Raw genomic sequence first — 13228 nt, 5'->3', positions numbered from 1 at the left:
CATAAATATAGAAACAACTGCTGAGCAGCTGCACTGTAGATAAGGATTGGGGATGGAGAGGATCAGAGACTGAGCACAAATTATAAAAATCCAGTTGTCACAAACAAGGCAACTTCTTCCCATTGACAGGAATACAAATTCCTGATCCTCTCAACTTTGATGAAGACTTCGGGAAAGCCCACTTTTGGGAAAGGCTGCTGGGAATGTGAGAAACCACCCCAGAATGACAAGCAAAGGCAGATAGGTCATCAGGTGAGCTCTGAGGGATGGGGCAGGTAACTCAGGTGGCTCAGCCTGCACAGAGAGAAATGAGAAGCTAAGAATGAGATATGACATGTTTCTACTAAATACAGAAACCTCTGCAGGCTTCTGCAAAGAAAGAGGGAAGTCATCCTCCACATCTACAGTGAGCAGGAAAAGCAATGGACTCAAAGTGCAAGGAAAAAAAAATACTTAGGCTGTGAGAAGAACTTTTCTAAACGGTAAACAGTGAAGCACCAGCCTAAGGAACTTAAGTTGTTTCCTCTCTTAGGAAGGAAACAAAAATCATTTCACAAAAACTGTCTAGCAATAGTGATATTGCTTTGATGCAAAAGACCAAGATGAACTTTTGGAACCTCTGAGGGACCTTCTGTGAAAATATCAAAGCTCTGAAAGCTTTGCAGCAACAGCACAAGCTGAAAAATTCCTCTGATCTTTTGCAGTGCAAGGTCACACCAAATTAAAGCTTTCTGACCTTGCTACTGTTACACAACTCCTTCTAGGAGTAATATTCAAATTTTCTACCAAAAAACCTACAAAAAACTGCTGAAAGCCCATTAAGATAGCAGAACTCAAGTCATGAGACTGACAGAATAAGGCTCTATATTTAGTAACAGTTTTCTCTGTAGTACTGTGATAAAGTTCCTTCAAGAAGAGTGGATCAGCTCTATGTAAATATTCTCAAGGCAAACAAAACCTGCTCAGCATCTTCCTTCCAGACCCGTGTCACTCATGAAGCTTTCAGTAGGTTTTGCTTCAGAGCTCACTGCTCTTTTTTCCCCTCCCTCCCAACAGAGTTCTGCTTCCCCAGTGCTCACTGCAGACCCCAGAAGAGTCCTCTTGATCTGTGTGAGGAATCACGATGCAGAATTACTCAGTTCATGAGTTGTGACAGCACTTTAAATAGTTACTGCCTTGATTAGCAAGAATATTGCAGTTTAGAACACTGAACTGTCAGCAGTGGGGTTTGGTCCTTGTTTTCGAGCACAGCATTGGACACTGCAGTATGATGGAAAAAGCACCCCAAAGGGATCACTGCACAGCACCCAAATATTTTCAATTAAATCACAGAACTGATCTTAAGGAACAACAAAAAGTTAAACAGACTTCACACAAGGGGTACATCAAACTTCACCAAATGTCCTAGTACTCCAAACCACCAGCTTTGTATTGCACAGGATTTGCCCATCCAGGGAAAACCAGCACCACATTAGTAAATTCAAGTCATGGCTAAGAGAGGCTGACTGAGAGCCATGTTCAAAAGCACATCAGCTGAAGCATTAACCCCGGGACCTTCCAGGGTTTCATGGGAGTGTTTTATAGCCTCCAGTCCTCTGTAAGTGTCACAGTCTCCCTTAGGGTCAGACCTTCCATCCTCATGCTTCCTCTACTCACTACTACCATACAGAGCACTCCCATATAGAGTGCCTTGCCTATTAACCATAAAAAAATCAGATAAATTAGAAGCAACAATGTCGATGAAGCAACTGATGAATTGTCACTGATGAAGCAAGGACAGGGTGGTTCAAGCAACTAATTGCTTTCACTGAGATGGAACCAGGTTCAAATCAAGGGAGAATTCAATTCTTCAGCAAAATACTTCACCTTAATTATAGCTCGTAACAAGAGACAGCCAGAATCTAAATATATGGATGCTCTGCCTCTACAGCACCCACCACTCCTCACAGAATGGGTAAAAATTGACAGCTTTTATATTAAGAAACAAATCCCAAAATGTAGCTCCATCTCACATCTTCCTGCAAACCCACTCAGAGGTGGCTCAGGCACATCCTAAAATAATGTATCTGTAGCGTTCTCTGCATGAAACATCTTTGTACAACAAAGATCACACAAACGTAAAGAAAACATGTAGAACAAATGCATTTTCAGTCTCCTTGAGTGAAACAACTACTTTTTCTTGCCTTACACAGATACCCAGCCACTAACTGAAGAAAACTCTAGACAATTTTATAGACAAGAATAAATAACTTTTCAAGCAGCATCTACAATGAAACAAGCAACAATTTTTTGCATATTCTTTTAAACTTAATTCCCCAAAGCTTAAAGAGTTTTTATAGAATTAGCTCCTTTTCAGTTCTTCATACAGACAGATGCATGTGGTTTGCTAAGATAAAAATTTTACAACTCATTTTTTAATACATAAAATAGATGTAGTTAAAATATCCAAAAAAAACCCATTAATGTCTGTGTTTCTGGAACTTTGCTGGGTCTATATTCCAGCTACAACAGCCTGGATCCCTCTGAGAATCTGTATTCTCCACCCAATCACCAGGGAAATACCATGTAAAAGTACTTATAACAATGGAAAATCATATGTCAAAGCTACCCCCTCACAAAATTAATACACCTCAATTAATAGGTTCAAATGCTTTCAGACTCCAAGTTATAATGGAAAAATGTAAACACTAAGATTAACTTCACCTCCATCTATGCACCCACTCCTTTGGCACTTATGCCTTCCTGTTGCTCCCATGGGAGCTGGATCCCATTGGGTTTCTGCAGGTTCAGCAGGGAAATGGCTTTGGACACAACATAAAACAAGAAGGTGAACTCAGCTCATCTCTACCTTAGAAAGGGAAGTGTATTTAGAATTTAAGGACAACTGCAGGAGTTATCATTTGATATCTTTCTGAGTTTCTGACTAGTTATTTGAATATCAGCTGGTACCTGATCATTGTTCCAGATGCACTGGAAGCCCATGTCCTCTTGGCTCACTGCACATGTGCCTCCTCTTCAAGTCACAGAAATCAAGCTGTTCTCGGAAGCTGCACCATGGGTAGTGTTTAGGACAGTCCAGCACTGAATTCTTCTCTCTAGAAAGCACAAAAAAAGCTCAGAATCCTGCTGAAGTGCACTGAAAAAATGCTCCCAAGATCAATCCAACACATCCCCTCAGCACATCGTGATGTTACGTGGCACATCGAAGGCAGCAGAGAACATCCAAAATTAAGTATGCACTTTCAAAAAGGAGCTGGGAGTAGAAAAATACCTCAACATATTTAGTACATCCTTTCTTAGCACAGGCACAAACTCTATAATCCTTTTATGGTACAATTTTAATCTAAATTAAGCAAAGCAGCTCCAGTAAAAGAGCTCAGAGCTTTCCACATTACAAAATTACATCAGGATTGGATTAGCCTGTAAAATAACTTACTTCAAGATACTCTATTAATGACACTTTACATTTAATTTTATACTCAAACTCCAAGCTATTTGTTTTCCTAATTTAAAGCAAATTTTAGGAAAGGTGTAACTTACTACAGTCCTCCTACGTACATACAACTCAAAATGTCATTATTTCTGTTACTACCAGGAACATGCAAGGAGAGAGCCAACAACTACTGAGACTCTCAGTCCTGAGCTCACTGCATCTTTTTTCTACCCCTCCATCCCCTCTCCCCCCTTCCCCAAATTTAACAGGCTGCAAGGCTTAGACCAGCTCTTCATAAAATTAAAGATAAATCAACACCTTTAAATGACAGAATGTAATGCAAACACTAAACTACCAGGTCTTAAAAGAGTTTCTCTCTACCCACACATATGGTTTTCCTCATATCCTTCAGACACAATCAAGCCACTACAACACTGAGGAAGAGGGTTAGAAATAGCTGTACCAATGTCTTGCCAGAATTAAGATACTTTAAACAAAAACATCCATGTGGCACCACCTGTCTCACATTCCACACCACAATTCAGCTGCTCACAAGGCCACCCCCAATGTTTGGGAAGTTCAGCACATTCCTAATTTTCTGCTGAAGTAGGAGCAAGGGCCAATTATACTTGAGAAAAACACTAAGTTTTGTCACCACTGTCATTTCATTTTATAATTCTCCTTTCTTTGCTGGTTTGCCACAAAAACAGGACAGGTAATTCCACATTCCCAACAAGGAAAAGCTTGTGAGGTCCAAGTTAGGCTCTATTTGGGCAACAGGAGGATGATGATATAACAATATACTTGCACAGGAAAGTACCAATTTGCAGCTTCTGTGGCTCTATACCAGGCCTGCATTAATTGTTTTAATTGCAGAACAATTTCCAAATAAAATCTAGAGTAAACATAGATGTATCTTAACAGTTTTATTAAACAAACTTTAGAGTTCATACTTTATGTATTAAAAATGTAAATAATTGCCTTTGTTCACAAGAAAATTACATGGTTCTACTAAATCAATGGGAAAAAGCCTCAAAAGCCAGTAATTATCATTTTTCCAACTATTTTAAGACAGGAAACAGTACATGTAAACACAAGGTTTATTTTCTTTCTTAAGAAAACAAACACTGTAAGCGATACTACAGATTAAACAATAGTAAGATTGAAAGAATCGAACCCACAGAAAATAAAAAAAAAAATGCATTGGAATACCTAATCCTTGTATACACAAATCATATACATGTACAGGAGACAGCAAAGAAAATTGGAGAGGTGTTCATAAAAAAAAATCAAGACACCAGATGCCCGAAGTTGGCCAAATGCCACTGGAATAAATTACTGCATTTCACATGGAAAAAATACAGCTTTTAAGGACAGGTTTGAAACCACTATTTGATAACTGGCAGCCAAGGTGGGAATGGTCAGTGCCTAAATGGGAAGGGACTTGTGGAGCTGAAGGACTTTCAGCACCAGATGAGTTCAGCTCTTCCTGCAGTTCCATTTACCACCAACTTTTATAGACTTCAATTGGCTTTTAACACTGCTTCCCACATCCAACCTGAAAGATCTCATGCCTCTGTAATGCCTTCCAGTCCAGAAGACAGGATGGTGTGTGGCAGCTTCAAGCTCTCAAGAATGCACAAAAGCACTCACTGGGTAAAACCTGCCAATGTGAACAGGACAGACCCAAGAGCCAAAGGTGTGCATTACCAAAATCACCCCAGCTAGGAACAGGGTTAAAAACACATTGAATTCTGTTCAGATTGAATTTTATTTTTCTTCTTTAACATAATCATCATGGACCCAAAGAATTCCTTCGATCTAGTATTTCTCATCCTACTAAAATACCAGCAGAATTCCAAGTATTTGGATTCAAGTGCAAACCCCTGCAGATGGATTTTTGTTTAAAGAGCTGAACAAAAAAACCATTATTTGCTTCAAAATTCTTCTACTTGTGGTGAAAGCCGAGCTGTGCTGAAATCAATAGGACTGTTGGCATTGTTTTCAACTGAGCTGGAATTTCATTTCCTGTACCTCACTTCAGATCTGCTAAAAACCACTAGAACAGAGTTTTGACCTTTCACAACATCTACGGCTCAAAATAAAGTGTTTTGTGAAAAATAAATACTTACAGGACAGGTTATGTAAACAGCATGAAAGCAGCAGCTGGTTCCTTCAGAGAGAAAACTTTGCCCCCAGCCTGGGTGCTCTGGATTAATGATGTTCCTGTTCCATACCCAGGCTCTGAAGCCCTGGGAATCCCTATCCCAACTCAGCAAGGTGGGAAGGTTTGTTATTTTAACTGTTGGCTGATAACAGCTTATCAGCAAGTTTTCAAAGGTTATGCTCAACACACATGCATGACAAAAGTACAAGGACAGGACAAGGGAAATGTTGAATTAGTGCTCCCTCTCCTCCTGCCCCTGCAGCAAGGGACAGAACTCTCTCATACCCCATGACCTGCAGCAATGCCAGCAAAAAAACCTCAACCAAAACTCCTGTTTGAACTGACAACATCTGAGAACCCAACAGAAGTGCTTTCTTTCAAAGGAGGAGCTTGCTTTGCCCACTGCATTCCCACTGGCTGCCACATGGGATGGAAAAGCTAACCAAAATCTTTCAGTTTGGACCTGAAATACAAGACAGTTTTATGGCTGCTGACAAATTCATCACTGACACCAAGCTCCATGACAACTCACTGGAAAACAAAAACAAAATAAAATCTTTGATTTAGAGCATACTATGATTTTTATTTCTATCCTAACCATGCTACTGAACTGTAAAGGGCTGATGCAACCTTAAACCAGAAAAAAAAAGACCAGTTACAGACTCATTACTAATTCATCCTGGCTGAAGCTGCATACCAGCAGCTGCTGCCTCTCTCAATTAACAGCAAATATTGAACAGTATTGTCATTTAACGGTGTTTACTGCCTGCTGCCCTGTCCACTGTCCCATTTCCAAATGCTCTGGCACAATTTAAAGCATCAACACTAATAAACAGAACTTAGTTTAACCCCTTATGTATCAGAAGTGTTTTACTCGCTTCCTACTTTCATTAGGTGCTTGGCAGAAGCTGAAGCTCAAGGATGCAAGGTACCACCAAAATGGGATTTGTAATTCAGAGGCACACAGGGTGCTTGGCTTCCTCAGAGGGCTGAGCACAAGTGTGAAAAATGATGGGAGCAACTTCAGCAGAGCAGCTTTTTAGGAATTATTGCCAAAAAGTTGAAACAAAAGAGGGGGGGAAAGGAGAACACCACACATTCAGCCTCTGCTGTTAAAAATTTAGAACAATAAAAATCCAAAACAAATGGAGTAAAAAAATAGAAAAAGATACATCCGTTCCTCAGGGAGAGCACATTAATGCTGTGATTCCTGATGACCCCATCTCTGCATGGGGGAGTCAAAAGAGCCCAAATTTGGATCTCCCTTCCCTCTACTGTGCCCACAGCTGCCTTTTGGCCAGGCTGGGTTTGAAGGAAATGATTATGTAAACAGTGCAGCCAGAGCAAGCAACTGGAAGTGCAGCACTTCCACACTGCCTTCACAGGCACTTCCATGCCCTACTTGCTCCATGGTGTCAAGTTGGCTGGAAGTCACTGCTGTATAAGAGACTGTACAGGTTCTACATTTCATTTCCACACTGCATTCCCAGCACATCAGCAGGAGGGAGCATCTCCAGGCGCTCCTCTGAGTCTACTGCCAGCTGGGCCAGGGCCAACACATGGATACCAAGGACCTGGAGAAGGGAAGGAATGCCAGGCCACCCCATTTCCACTGCAAGGTGCACACTGGCAACTTAGATACTACAGGAAAAGGTCAAGCAGCTTCTGTGCTGCATTTATTAGAACAGAAGCTAGGATGACATCACTCTAGCTGATCCTGAAATTGGAAGAATTCAGTTATTTCTGAGGCACCGGGACCTTTGTTCTATCCCTTTTGCAGAGGGAGCCAAGCATGGGAGCCCCAAGGAAAGATGCTCTGAGGGCTTGTTAAATACATGAGGGAATGGCTTACAAAACTGGGCAGGTAAATGTAGGTCTGGGCTCTGGCCATGGCTCTCTGTGAACATAGATCTCGGGCTAGCACCTGGCTGCAAGTCCCCTCATTTTCTCAGGTCCCTCTGCCTGTATCCTATGCATCCTCAACAGCTAGCCTGGTTTGTTGGGAGGATTCCTTCCCTCTAGATTCACCCCGCACCTTTGTGCCCATGGGGTCTGAGCCACTCAGATATATCAGGTGACATGACTAATACCTCCATCTGCTCGTTGTTACCTTCCCTCTCCTTTCCTGAAGAGGAGTCAGCACTAAAGTGCTCGTTCTACTCAATCTATTTTAGGAGCGTGGGCTTTCAGCATCCATACAGCACTGCTTTAAGCTAGAAAACTTAAATCAAAGAAGTAGACCATGCTCTGGCAGGGGAAATTGAGCACTAGGTCCTGTGAAAGTCTCTGGCAAGGCTCAGGAACATCACTGTTTTTTGCAAAAGTTATCTCCACTCTAGCATGCCCAAGGAACAGAGCTATTGCCCAGGTTTCACTCCAGGCTACAAAGCACAGGCAGATGAGAACCAGGCCTTGGAAAGTATCCTACTGCTCTCCATGGAGACCAAGTCAGCCAGCACAGCTTGGAGCATCAACAGGCAATGTGCTGCAGCACTGGGTTATTCCCTGCCTCCATGAGTGAGGAGCTCCTACCCAATCACACCACCTTAGAACAGACCAGGGAACTGAAACAGGTACCAGTAACTGAGGGCACATCTGTGCCCATCAGACTGGGGAGAAACCTCAACTCACAGGGAATATAAAAGCATTGATTCTACCAACAGCTGCTTCCCATATGTCATGGTCAAGGGGAAAAAGCAAACTGGGTACACAAAGGAAAGATGGGGAGAGAGGCCAGTGGAGGATAATTTGATTTCACTGTATTTTTTTAGAGAAGCTATGTCAAAATGCAAAGAGAAAAATTGTCATAGTGTAGGAGGCTGAAAGATTTGAGATGAAGCAGTGAGGAGTCTTTGGCCCCATAAATGTTTAATTTGAGCAAAGCAGCAGTTAAGTAGTAAGCAGAGTTCTGCTGCTGTTGATGAACTGCACACTCCTGCTTTGATTTCTAGGTGACACACAGTGAGAACGTAAGTATAAAAATAAACCGGGAGAAAAGCACCAGGGACATTTTCATACTTGACACTACAGACAGAGCTGCACAAGCCAGCAACACACTCAGCCCCCTTCTTTCTCTCTGCTTGGGGCAGCAGCACAAGGGTGAGCAGCACACATGGAGCTCTGGAGTGTTCCCAACCCTCAATTTCACAGCTCTGCCAGCCCAACACAGTGCAGGGGATAGCAAGAGCTACTGCACCACACCTGAGGAAGCAGCCAGGGCTGCAGATCACTGATAAAAGGCACCACGCTGCCTGTGAAGAACTCTGTGAAACTGGAGAACCACAGAAGGAAATGCACATGGAAACACAGAAGAAAATGGATCCCCAGAGCCCTAGGAGCAGAAAAAGGACCCACCTGGAACTGTTCCTCTTGCAAAACTGTTCCTACAGGGACTGGCTTTCTCCCTGTGCTCCCTTACAAGCAACATTGATCAGTAAGGATCATTCTTTCCCTATCACTTCCTTGAGTTATTCCCATCCCACTCAAAACAGTAAGCACAAAGTGGTTAAGTAAATCCTGAAGAAAAGTTGCTAATTAGCATTTCTTCCTGCCTAAAATGCAATAAGAGTCTGAAAAAAAATTAATGCATTCCATGACCCCTGTGAGATCTCCAGCTCCATTCTTCCTCCCTTTCCTGCTATTTACTTCCCTTAGATTGCCACCTGATCACCATTATCTGCTTCTTTCCCCTTCACCATCAGAGAAAAGGTTATTTCCTTTCTCTATTTATATCTTTCTCATCTCAAACTCCACTCTTTTTCCTGCATTTATATCCACATGCTAAAATTCAGACAACTCCTCTGCTGCCTCCACCAGCATCTCTAGTCTTCCTCCCAGTCTGCAATCTTAAAGAGAAATGTGGCTTCACTAAAACCAAGCACAAAGGTTCAATTATACCCAGATTTTACCCCAGCTGCCTAATTGTTTTCTTGGAATTATGTCACTTATCCCAAAGCCAGCTATGCCCAAGAACTGCTTGGACAAGCTCGGAATGAGAGCAGGAAATCCTTTGGCTTAGCCTTCCTCACTCCCAGTAGGAGAACCTCATCCAGCTGCACACACTGCTAAGGTAGGGAACAGTGCACAACAAATGCTACTGAAATCTGTCCAGCCTCTGGAAAACCTCCACACAAGTGAAGGTCATCCCTGAGTACAGGTTTTCTCTTTTAAAAGCACAAACAAATTTAAAGACATATACACTAATATACTTATATTTTGCAGTCTCCTCAAGGCTGGGAGTATATTTGAGGAAGTGTCTGTGAGATGCAACTCGAACAAGTAGTTTTCTGCTTGTGAAAAAATTAGGAGGAAACAGAAACCCACAGCACAGCCCCGATTAACCTCCAAGGACATAACTACTCATTGCAACTACAGACACAACATAAGTATTTTTCACTGCATTAAGCTGCTGGGGAAAACCTTGCAATGCCAGGACAGCACTCTGGACTCTTCCACACACACATAACATAGGAGGGTATCACCTCTGATAAAGCAGGACCTCAATTGTCACTGCTGGCTGCTCTGGATTTTCAGCTTCCCAAAAGCTGATGTCATGGCACTTCTCCTTGCAAAACAATGACTTTTGCAGGCCTCTGGAGAAAGAAGCCAAGTCCAACACTAAAAAAGATACAGGTGACAAGGAAAACGCTGGTGTGCACTGCTACTTAAATGACAGAAAGCATTAAACACTTACACTGACACATTATGATATGATTTTACTGTAAATACAATCTCCTGTGACACAACCATGTCATTTCTTCTTCTGAAAAACTCACTCTGAATATACAAGGTAAATGGCATGAGTAAGGGAAGCAGTCCCATCTCTCATCAAACACTGGCTGGTGACCTCACCCTTGTATTGTACCAAGGCTGCAGAAGGGAGAGCACTCCAAGGAAGCAGCTCTTGAACAGACTCACAGAACACCTCAGGAGATTCAGCCAGCCATGCTTTGTGCCAGGGAGGCTCCCTCCTTACCAGGACCATGGTGACACAGTTACTCCCCAAACCAGGACCCTCTGCCTCAGAGGAAAGGACAGACACATTAAATAGCTTGAGCCATAAAAAAAAAACCCACCAAAACCTTCCAGGCATCACCAGAGCTGCATTTTACATCTTGCTTCTCACTGGAGAGCCAAAAGGAAACCTCCCTCACCTCCAGCTGACAGCAGCAGCTCCAGCCCTCCAGGAGAGAACCAGCTGTAAATATTGGCTGGAAATACGTATTCCCACTGGGGACTGGCAACTGTCTGTAATTGCTGGCAGCAGGGGGGCCAGGGGAGTCTCTCTTGTGCCAAAGAGAAGACAAAATAAACCAAAGAAAAAAATAATGCCACATGCATATACTGCAATACCTGAACCTACACAGCACTGATGGGGCCACTACCTCTGTATTTAGGCTGAAATGAAAACATCTTAGAACAGTTACACTAATCCAAGCTATGAAGCTGCTTATAAGCAAAATGACTGAAAAAAATGCTCTATCCTTTATGCTGTGATCCAATGTGAGGAAAGGCCACAAGGGTATGTGACCAGACCATCAGAGATGGATCACATGCCTGCAGGCCTGGACATGGACAGTGGTCCCAGCAGGGATTTTTCCATGAGTATTACAACACTGACACAGTTCATTCCACAAATACAACCTCAGCTTGCTAGAAATGCATTTCTGACTGAACACATTAAAGAAAATACACACTGTGAGCAGAAGACCCAGGTTAATCAATGGGGGGGGGGGGTGTAGTACAGCCACATCAATATAGACTCTAAGAGATTTTTCTCTATTTTCTTCAATCAGAAAGTGTTCATTTAAGTTTTTAATAAGAAATTCTTTACACAAGCTTATCAATAAACAAAGCTTTAGGAAAAAAACAGACAACTATTAGAATTCTACTGTGGGACAGTATTTTTCTAATCCTACCAGGAGTCTGTGTAAGTTGGGTTGCAAACCTGAAGACTAAAGCTACACGCTGACATGGATTTGATGACTGACACCAGGAGACCCAAGAAAATAGCAGAAGCAGCACATAGAAAGAAGGCCAAAATACAGCTCAGTATGTCTTGTGAAGACTAGACAAAAGTTTATGCAGGACAAAATTTCTGGCTGGGACACAAATGTGAACTATACCCTGAGAAACAGCCCTGTTCACCTGCTGAGAACCTGCCAGCCATTCCATAGGAAGACAGGATGAATTTACAACCTGATAACTTAAGGCTGAAGAGATGGAGAGCAGTAGCAGGTGGTCTTTGATATCCAGGTCTTTGCTATTGCAACTTCTCTTGCTCCAGGCAATCACTTGATTTCATATGATTCCCAGAAAGACCAAATTCTACTTAAGAGGTTGCAACAAAGCTCAGGAAACATTTTCTCTCAAAAGAAATCTTGGGAAACTGAAGCAATCAGAATGATGAGGCTTTTTGCTCCTGCCAAGTGCCTGAGATAACAAAGGTAATCAAAATAAAGGCACAAAATAAGCTTCTGACTGTAGATGGTCAGTGTCTAACACAGGGATGATATTTCAGGGTTGGATTTTGTGAATATAATCATCTGAGGTGACAAGAAGAACAATTTCCTTTAGCACATGAGAGGAGCTAGCAGAGAAGAAAAGAACACTGTATGGTCCCTTCTGCCTCCCCTCTGGGTTTGCCTTTACTCTCCTCTGTAACAAACACGTTGATCAAATTTCTTCCTTCCCACAGGCTCCATGGGGAGGGAGGCACTGCAGACACAGGCTTGTTGCTCTCAGTAGTTTAAAAGCAAATGTGTTGTACAGATAATGAATCTCAGCTACACAGGAACATATGTATTTTAACTGAAAAACACAGAAACTAACCCTGATGTTGTAAAATATCAACCAGAGAAAGTGAGAGAAGGGATTGTATTTTTACCCAAGTGTGAGAACAGTTTCTCTTGCTCCAGACACATCATCAGTTCAGAACGGGTAGAAGTATGTTCTCTAGGCCCTGTAGTATCTCCTGGAAGAGACACTGGATGGACACTGTTCCATCTTCTTGTGGTCACCCCAAAGACAGGCAAAGGGCAGGACAGAAGAATCAAATGAACTGCTCAGGAGTATCACATTCAACACTCCCTTGGCCAAGGGAATAATGGAATGAGGTCTGGAGGGTTCTGAAGCCAGACTGCTGATAGGAGAATAAAGATAAAGCATTATCAGAAATCAGTCCTGAAGATCAATCCTCAAGCACAGTGCTGAGTTAGCTCCCGGCAAAGAAGAGAAGAGCAGAACATCTCCTTTAGCAAGGAGTCCATCTCTTCTCACAGGTCACTTATTGACTGTCACCTTGGACTGGAAGGCTATCAGCCAGAAAATACAATGGTTCCTGGTTGTAGCTACTGGGCACACAGCCTTCAGAACTGCATGTGGTACTGTTGTCTAACACCATAACACCTTCTCATTCCTCCAAGTTGTCTTGTTACACTAACACTTCCAAAAGGGACTAGAAATTCTGCTTCCTGAGTAATTCCTAGTGAACCACCACAGGGTGCTCGCTCCAGAGAAAAGGTTAAAGATTCCTCTTACACAATCCCTGTCAATATGCTGCTCAGAAATGTTACTTCTACTGCAGTGTCAAAATCCAACACCTCAAGACATGACGGGAAAGAAATATA

General features: G+C 42.4%; 1 protein-coding gene across 2 annotated transcripts in view; it reads right to left on the bottom strand.

The window, feature by feature from the left end:
• MAP3K13 (mitogen-activated protein kinase kinase kinase 13) overlaps positions 1–13228 on the bottom strand; it is a 69241-nt gene that overhangs the window by 39476 nt on the left and 16537 nt on the right. For both annotated transcript variants that reach the window (XM_062499113.1, XM_062499114.1), the window contains exon 3: positions 2950–3095. The gene's annotated coding sequence lies outside the window, so the exon portion shown is untranslated. The remainder of the gene's footprint in view (positions 1–2949; positions 3096–13228) is intronic.

Source organism: Cinclus cinclus, chromosome 10, assembly GCF_963662255.1.
Source record: "Cinclus cinclus chromosome 10, bCinCin1.1, whole genome shotgun sequence".
NCBI classification, from domain to species: Eukaryota; Metazoa; Chordata; class Aves; order Passeriformes; family Cinclidae; genus Cinclus; species Cinclus cinclus.
This window is presented reverse-complemented; position numbering and strand designations above follow the sequence as displayed.